Below are 8930 nucleotides of genomic sequence, written 5' to 3'. Positions count from 1 at the left end.
CTTCGGCTGGGGTCATGATCCCAAGGTATTGGGATCGAGTCCCACATTGGACTCTCTGCTCAGCAGGGAGTCCGCTTCTCCCTCTTCCCCTCCCCCGGCTTCATGCCCTCTCTCTTTCTCTCACAAAAATAAATAAAATCTTAAAAAAAGAAGTAGGTGATGTGATACCTAAAGATGAACACAAAGAAGAAACATTTTCAAGGTTTTTTGTTTTTTTAAAGATTTTATTTATTTGACAGAGACACAGCGAGAGAGGGAACACAAGCAGGGGGAGTGGGAGAGGGAGAAGCAGGCTTCCCGCGGAGCAGGGAGCCCGATGTGGGGCTCGATCCCAGGACCCTGGGATCATGACCTGAGCTGGAGGCAGACGCTTAACGACTGAGCCACCCAGGCGCCCCTGGAACTACTTAGTTTTTATGAAAGACTTACATTAGTATGGTAATGACTTTTTTCGTAAAAGTGAAAATACTCCGGATTTCTTCTGGGTAGCAAAGCCAGTACTAATGTAAGTCTTTTATAAAAGCAAAGTGGGGCAAAGCGAACTTTAGGAAACACGGGATACCTGTATTTAAAATACCAAAGGGCCACCTGGCAGGAAGCACTTCTGCGCCAGGTAAGCGTGTCTGCGGCGCTCAGTCCACCAGAGCTCTGGGTTTTTGGAGACGTTTCGGCTCCAGAAAGACATGTCTATGGAATATTTTCCCCTCCAGGATTCTGGGAAATTTAATCCCAAATACTCGGTGTGGTACTCCACATCTCTGCCAGGGTGTCTGAACTGTAGTCATTGCTGCCCTTGGGCATTGCAAGAAGCAGAGTCCAGACGCTCCCAGTGGCCCCAAGCACTTGTGCCCCTGGGAAGCGGGACCGTGGACTTGCTCTCTCCGGACACTCTGGAACGTGGAGTTCAGAAGCTCGGGGTAGTGGGAGGCACTTCTGTTCCCCAAGGGCGGGGCTGTGGATGGTGTCCTCCTAGGCATTCTGGGAAATGTAGTCCCGGAACTCCGTGTAGTCTCAGGCACTTCCGTTCCCGAGAAGCCGGTCCTGGGAAATTCTGGGAAATGTTGATCTAGAGCCGCTGGTGGGGGCGGGCACTTCCGGCCCAGGTGGGCGAAGTTGTGGCCGTCTTTTCCCTCCCGGTGGTTGTCAATCGGATATCCTTCTTCACTTTGTAAACCTGCTGTTGAGTCAGCAACAACTCAGTAGTCAGTTTGCGGGGGCCGGGGGGGTGGGGGGTAGGGAGAGCTGATGCTTGAGGTTTGGGGAGAACAGTTGTAGTTCACTTAGACGGAGCCTTCTCGCGTTTGGGAAGGTTCTTGCCTCGCTGGGGTGGTGCAGCTTGGGTTGCAATTACCTCCGCATTCCACTCCCCGCCGCCTCGCCCATCTTCCAGCCATGTAACAGTACAACATTGGGAGGAGTTACTTAATCTCTCTGTGCCTTTGTTTGCTCATCTGTAAAATAAGTTGAGAATAGTGCCTTGCTAATAGTGTTGGAATGACCAGTGTGGTTTGTTCCGGCGATAGTGATATTTCACAGCCTCCTTTCCTTCCCCAGCCCTGATTTCTCAAGGAGGACTGCGTGGAAGTGGAGGCAGTGACCCCTTGGCTCCTGGCAGCAGGGCTCCATGTGAGTAGGACTTAGCATTCTTCTCCTACAAAGATACGTAAGTTGGAGAACATGTGGAATGTGTACTTGGTCATGAGTAATGCCAGTAAGTAAGCCTTAGTTTTTAAGTTCCAGTCTGAGGGCTTTCTTTATACTGTGAAAAATAGTAAAAGGAAACCTCATTTAAAATGGAGTGGGGAGACCAGAAAGGGGAACTCTCACCTCCTATACCAATTGAGGTAAATCACAGAAAGAATTGTCAATTACAGACCGTTACGGAAGAATCTTCAACAGGAAAGAATCAATTAAGGCCCCAACAGGAAAAGAGGTACATTGCATCTCCTACAAGAAATTGCCCCAACACCTTAGCCAATGAGAAACCTCATCACTCTGAACTGTTGCCTTTCTCCAGTGGACTTTCATTCAAAACCCCTCCCAATTTCCTCCTTCTCTATGAAATAACGTGCTTCTCCTTTGTTTGTTGCTCTTGACTATGGTTTTACCATAGCTTCCATGTCCCAAATTGCACTTGTCTGCTATTCCCAAATAAACCCATTTTTCCTAGTAAAATAACTTATTATTTTGTAAATTTATTTATTATGTTCAATTAGCTGTTTTATTTTTAAGGTCAACAATAACAAATTACATTTAGAGTGGTGCTATGAAATGTATTTTGCTATTTAGGAATTAGTACTTAAGCTTTTAGTTTATTAATTTATTTTAAAAAAAAAACCAAACCTATAACATGAGACCATAAGTAACAGCATTTATGAGGAAACAGTATTTCCAAAAACAAATTTAATGAGAAAGGTGGTAATGTTTTAAATTTTTGTAAATCTCTTTAATTTTTCTGCCTTTAAGAAAAACAGCTGGATTTTCTTATCTTCTGTGTTCTATCTATTGTGATAATATTGTTTTGGTTGAAATAATGACAATCCAGCCTCCCACAGTTACAGTTGGAAAATAATTACTTTATCTTTTTCAAACTTTATTTTAGAGAGAGAGTGGGGGGAGGAGCAGAGGGAGAGAATCTCAAGGAGACTCCCCACTGAGCGTGGAGCTGGACCAGGGGCTCAATGTCATGACCCTAAGATCATGACCTAAGCCAAAATCAAGAGCCAGCCACTTAACCAGCTGAGCCATCCAGGCACCCCGGAAAATACTTTAATACACTACAGTATCTTCTTTGATACTACACCAAAGTTCCACAAGTGATAGTTTCTTCTTTTTTTTTTTAAGTAGCCTCCGTACCCAGTGTAGAGACTGACAGATAGTTTCTTAAAGGTTATTGCAATGTAGAATCTGAAACCGTATCAGTGTACTTTTTGTACTCTGTTACATTAAAATCCTTTAGTCTGTCTTGTACTTTGTGTCTTTTTTTTTTAAAGATTTTATTTATTTATTTATTTGACAGAGACACAGTGAGAGAGGGAACACAGCAGGGGGAGTGGGAGAGGGAGAAGCAGGGCCCCCCCCACCAAACACGGAGCCCGATGCGGAGCTTGATCCCAGGACCCTGGGATCACGACCTGAGCGGAAGGCAGACGCTCAACGACTGAGCCACCCAGGCACCCCTTGTACTTTGAGTCTTTTATACATTCGAGCTTTTGGGACATTATGCATTGCTCATTTAGAAAATATTAAATGGCTGAGTTTTGCATATCTTTCAGATACTGACACATTTGATTTTACAATATTTTAAAAAATTACAATCATCAATATCACCACTCATATTATCAGAAAAGTTTTGTTTCTAAAGACCTTAAGTCTTTAAGTAATGGGAATTTGTCAAGCTCTCAATGGTGCAATTTTTTCAAAGTTCTGATATTTGCTTTACTTCATAAATTTTGTCATTGACAACAAATGCTGTCAGTAATTTTTTCTCAAGTGACAGTCTTGTTTTGTTCATTTCCAAAAGTTCTGCCAAATACCTAGGTGTGAGCAACTGTAGTTTGTTAGTTCTTTCAAGAGAGGGGTGTCCAATGGGAAAAGATGCCTAATTCACCTCATAGCTCAAAGAATGGCACAACTGCTCTTCCTATGAACAATCATTGTATGCAGCAGTGCTTTATGCTCATCTGATAAGTAAGTAAACATAAATTTTACCACAGAATATTACAAGAACATATACTCAAGGATTGAGATGCAATAAAATTTATAAGTTTACTATTTCATCAAGTAATTCATAAGTGAAACTTGGGGTGCCTGGGTGGCTCAGTCAGTTAAGTGTCTACCTTCAGCTCAGGTCATGATCCCAGCATCTTGAGACTGAGCCCCACATCAGGCTCTCTGCTCAGCGGGGAGCCTGCTTCTCCCTCTCCCTCTGACCCTCACTCATGCTTGTTCTCTCTCTCTAGTGCTCTCTCTCTCAAATAAATAAATAAGTAAAATCTTTTTAAAAAAAGAGTTCATGGTTGCTGACTTACAAGTGTTTATAAATCTAGAAAATATGATTAGGTGTACATGTTGTGCACTAAGATATAAGCTCTATGAGAGCAGAGACATTATTCACTGCTGAAGCTACAGTCTTTTTTTGCCCAAAAAGCTTATATTTTATTTTTTAAATATTTATTTTATTGCTTTAATTCCAGTACAATCAATGTACGGTTTTATATGAGTTTCAGGTATACAGTATAGTGATTCACCAATTCTATACATTACTCAGTGCTCATCATGGTAAGTGTTCTCGTAATCCCCTTCACCTGTTTCACCCATCCTCCACCCACCTCCCCTCTGGTCACCATGAGTTTTTCTCTTTAGTTAAAGTCTGCTTATTTTTTTTAAAGATTTTATTTATTTATTTGACACAGAGAGAGAGATAGTGAGAGAGAGAGCACGAGCAGGGGGGAGCGGCAAGCAGGCAAAGGGAGAGGGAGAAGCAGCTCTCTTCTGAGCAAGGAGCCCAATGTGGGGCTCAATCCCAGAACCCTGGGATCATGACCTGAGCCAAAGGCAGCTGCTTAACCAACTGAGCCTCCCAGGTGCCCCAAGAGTCTGCTTTTTTTGTTTGTCTCTTTTTTCTGTGTTTTGTTTCTTAAATTCCACATATGAGTGAAATCGTATGGTATTTGTCTATTTGGCTTTCTCTGAATGACTTATTTCACATAACATCATTCTTTCTAGCTCCACCCATGTTGTTGCAAATGGCAAGATTTCTTTCTTTTTTTGTGGGTGAGTAATATTCCATATATATATACATATATATGGAGACTATATATTTATATCTCACATCTTCCATATATATATGTATGTATATATATATATATGAGAATATATATATCTCTCACATCTTCTTTATCCATTCATCTGTGGATGGACACTTGGGCTGCTTCCATAACGTGGCTATTGTAAATAATGCTGCAGTAAACATAGGGGTGCACATATGTTTTTGAATTAGTGTTTTTGTACTCTTTGGGAAATAACCTGTGCTGGAATTACTGGGTCATATGGTAATTCTATTTTTAATTTCTTGAGAACCCTCCATCCTGTTTTCCATGGTGGCTGCTTGAGTTTACATTCCCACCAACAGTGCGGAAGAGTTCCTTTTTCTCCACATCTTTGCCAACATTTTTTGTTTCTTGTGTTTTTGATTTTAGCCATTCTGACAGGTGTGAGGTGATATCTCATTGTGGTTTTGATTTACATTCCCTGATGATAAGTGATGTTGAGCATCTTTTCATGTGTTTATTTCTGGGCTATTTTGTTCCATTGATGTATGTTTATTTTTGTGTCAGTATTGTACTGTTTTGATTACTATAGCTTTGTAGTATATCTTTTAATATGGGATTGTGATGCTTCCAGTTTTGTTCTTTTTCAGTATTGCTTTGGCTATTTGAGGTCTTTTGTGGTTCCATACAAATTTTAGGATTATTTGTTCTAGTTCTGTGAAAAATGCTGTTGGTATTTTGATGGGGATTGCAATCATCTGTAGGCTGCTTTGGGTACTATGGACATTTTAACAATATTCATTCTCCCAGTCCATGAGCATGGAATATCTTTCCATTTGTTTGTGTATCATCTTCAATTTCTTTAATCAGTGTTTTATAGTTTTCAGAGTACAGGTCTTCTTTCACTTCCTTGGTTAAGTTTCCTCCTAGGTATTTTTAAAAATACCTTGTAAAATAGGATTGTTTTCTTAATTTCTCTTTCTGCCACTTCATTGTTAGTGTATAGAAATGCAACAGATTTCTTTATATTGATTTTGGATCCTATGACCTCATTGAGTTCATTTATCAGTTGTAGTAGTTTTTTGGTGGAGGCTTCAGGATTTTCTATATATAGTGCCAAGTCATCTGCAAATAGTGAAAGTTTTACTTTTTCCTTGCTGATCTGGATGCTTGTCATTTCTTTTTCTTGTCTGATTGCTGTGACAAAGGCTTCCAGTACTGTGTTGAATAAAAGTGGTGAGAGTGGGTGTCCTTGTCTTGTTCCTGACCTTAGGGGAAAAGCTCTCTTATTTTTCACCATTGAGTATGATCTTAACTGTGGGTTTGTCATGGCCTTTATTATGTTGAGGTATGTTCCCTCTAAACCTACTTTAAGACTTTTAGTCATGAATGGATGTTGTACTTTGTCAAATGCTTTTTCTACATCTACTGAAATGATCATTTGGTTTTTATCCTTTCTCTTGTTGATGGGATGTTGATTTGTGAATACTGAACCACCCTCACTTCTCAGGAATAAATCCCACTTGCTTGTGGTGAATGATTTTTTAATGTATTGTTTGATTCAGTTTGCTAATATTTTTTGAGGATTTTTTTGCATCTATGTTCATCAGAGATACTGGTCTGTAGGGTTTTTTTGTAGTGTCTTTATCTGGTTTTGGTATCAGGGTAATGCTGGCCTCATAGAATGAATTTGGAAGCTTCCCTTTCTCTTCTATTTTTTGGAATAGTTTGAGAAGAATAGGTACTAACTCTTCTCTCAATGTTTGGTAGAATTCACCTGTGAAGCTGCCTGGTCCTGTACTTTTGTTTGGTGGGACTTTTTTGATTACTGATTCTATTTCATTGCTGGTAGTTGGTCTGTTCAAATGTTCTATTTCTTCTTGATTCAGTTTTGGGAGGTTATATTTTTCAGGGAATTTATCCATTTCTTCTAGGTTGTCCAATTTGTTGGCATATAATTTTTCATAATATTCTCTTATAATTGTTTGTATTTCTGTGGCATCAGTTGTTATTTCTCCTCTTTCATTTCTGATTTTGTTTGAGTCCTCTCTCTCTCTCTCTCTCTGATGAGTCTGGCTAAAGGATTATCAATTCTGTTGATCTTTTCAAAGAACCAGCTCCTGGTTTCATTGATCTGTTCTACTGTTTGTTTCTATTTCATTCACTTCTGCTCTAATCTTTTTATTTTCTTTGAAGTAAATATTTATTATTTAAAGGTGTGATCACTGTGGCCATATCTTTCTTTTTTTAAATTTTATTTTATTATGTTAATCACCATACATTACATCATTAGTTTTTGATGTAGTGTTCCATGATTCATTGTTTGCGTATAACACCCAGTGCTCCATTCAATACATGCCCTCTTTAATACCCATCACCAGGCTAACCCATTCCCCCTCCCCCCTCCCCTCTAGAACTCTCAGTTTGTTTCTCAGAGTCCATAGTCTCTCATGGTTCGTCTCCCCCTCCAACTTCCCACCCTTCATTTTTCCCTTCCTACCATCTTCTTTTTTTTCTTTAACATATAATGTATTATTTGTTTCAGAGGTGCAGGTCTGTGATTCATCCGTCTTACACAATTCACAGTGCTCACCATAGCACATACCCTCCCCAATGTCTATCACCCAACCACTCCATCCCTCCCACCCCCCACCACTCCAGCAACCCTCAGTTTGTTTCCTGAGATTAAGACTTCCTCATATCAGTGAGATCGTATGATACATGGTCTAATCTTTATTTCCTTCCTGCTACTGATTTGAGGTTTTGTTTGTTCTTTTTCTAGTTCCATTAGGTATAAGGTTAGGTTGTTTATTTGAGATTTTTCTTGTGTCTGGAGTTCAGCCTGTATTGCTAAACTTCTGTCTTGGAACAGCTTTTCCTGCATCTCCAAAATTTGGGACTATTGTGTTTTCATTTTCATTTGTCTCCATGTATTTTTTTATTTCCTCTTTTTTTTTTTTTTTTTTTTTTGAGCAATACAAATAGGAAGGTTTATTAAAGTGAGAGTACACTCTCAAGATGTGAGAGTGGTGCCTGGGGTTTGGGTCTCTTTTATACTCAATTAGCCAACATATAGAACATCATTAGTCTCAGATGTAGTGTTCAATAATTCATCAGTTGCATATAACACCCAGTGCTCATCACATCACGTGCCCTCCTTAATGATTTCCTCTTTGATTTCTTGGTTGACCCATTCATTGTTTAGTAGCATGTTATTTAACCACCATGTATTTGTGTTCTTTCCAAATTTTTTCTCGTGGTTGATTTCTAGTCTCACAGTGTTGTGGTTCGAAAAGATGTAAGGTATGATGTCAGTCTTTTTGAATTTGCTGAGACTTGTTTTGTGGCCTAATTCATTTGGGACATATTCCTCTGTCTCCTCATTTTGTCTAACTCTCTGTGTCTGTTTCTATGGGTTAGGAAAGTCAGCTATGTCTCTTGATCTTGAAAGTAGTGACCATATGAAGAAGAGGTCCTGTAGTGCCCTGCAGTGCAATACCCCCCTATTCACCAGAACCTGGCACTTCAAGTGTGTCTCCTCTGTGTTGTGTGCACCCGACCGTTGTGGCTGAGCTACATTTGCCTTCAGTCCAGTCATGTGCAGTGCCTCTATTTCCTGGCTATGGGCAGGGTTTGGTCCTTGTGTTGTTAGTGAGAAGTCTAGGGCCACCTTGGGCTTGAGTTGGGTCAGATCAGGCATTTGCCAGAGATGCAGTAGTACTGAACTGCAAGGCACTCTCCCTGTGTTGTCTCCTGAGAAGCTTTCATTGGTTGGCAGGGCCTGCAGTCAGACCAAATATTTGTCCCCCCAGCCCATTGCTAGGGCCACAGTTGGACGGATGTGTGTGCTTATCTTTCCTTATCGCTGGAAAAGGAGTTACTTTGGAGTGGTACCGGCCTCTGTTGCGGCTACTTGCAGACTGCCATGCTTGTGTCACCACTTTGGATGGACTCCTACTGAGGGTGTGTGCAGGAGAGTGCAGGGCACATGATGTTAGCCAGGTTTGCACAGGTCTGCTTTGGGGGACCTGTAGCCACTTTGGAATACTGCTGAGGGTGGGCTAGAGGGGGTCATCTGCAGGAGACGTGGTGGTGGAGCACACTGTTAGCAAGCTAGGTGGAGAGTGTTCACACTGCACTGGTTCCTGCAGGTGTCTA

General features: G+C 40.7%; 1 protein-coding gene across 2 annotated transcripts in view; it reads left to right on the top strand.

Annotated features, from left to right (window-relative positions):
• The first annotated feature begins 1015 nt into the window (after nucleotides 1-1015).
• LOC118536644 (uncharacterized) overlaps nucleotides 1016-8930 on the top strand; it is a 55681-nt gene continuing 47766 nt past the window's right edge. Inside the window, exons 1-2 of one of the 2 annotated variants that reach the window (XM_078063024.1) lie at nucleotides 1016-1103; nucleotides 1555-1626. The gene's annotated coding sequence lies outside the window, so the exon portion shown is untranslated. Of the gene's footprint in view, nucleotides 1203-1554; nucleotides 1627-8930 lie in introns of both variants that reach the window. The other variant, XM_078063023.1, reaches the window with a different exon arrangement.

Source organism: Halichoerus grypus, chromosome 15 (genome assembly GCF_964656455.1).
Source record: "Halichoerus grypus chromosome 15, mHalGry1.hap1.1, whole genome shotgun sequence".
Lineage (NCBI taxonomy): Eukaryota > Metazoa > Chordata > Mammalia > Carnivora > Phocidae > Halichoerus > Halichoerus grypus.
The sequence above is the reverse complement of the archived record's forward strand: the minus strand, read 5'-3'. Positions and strand labels throughout refer to the sequence as shown.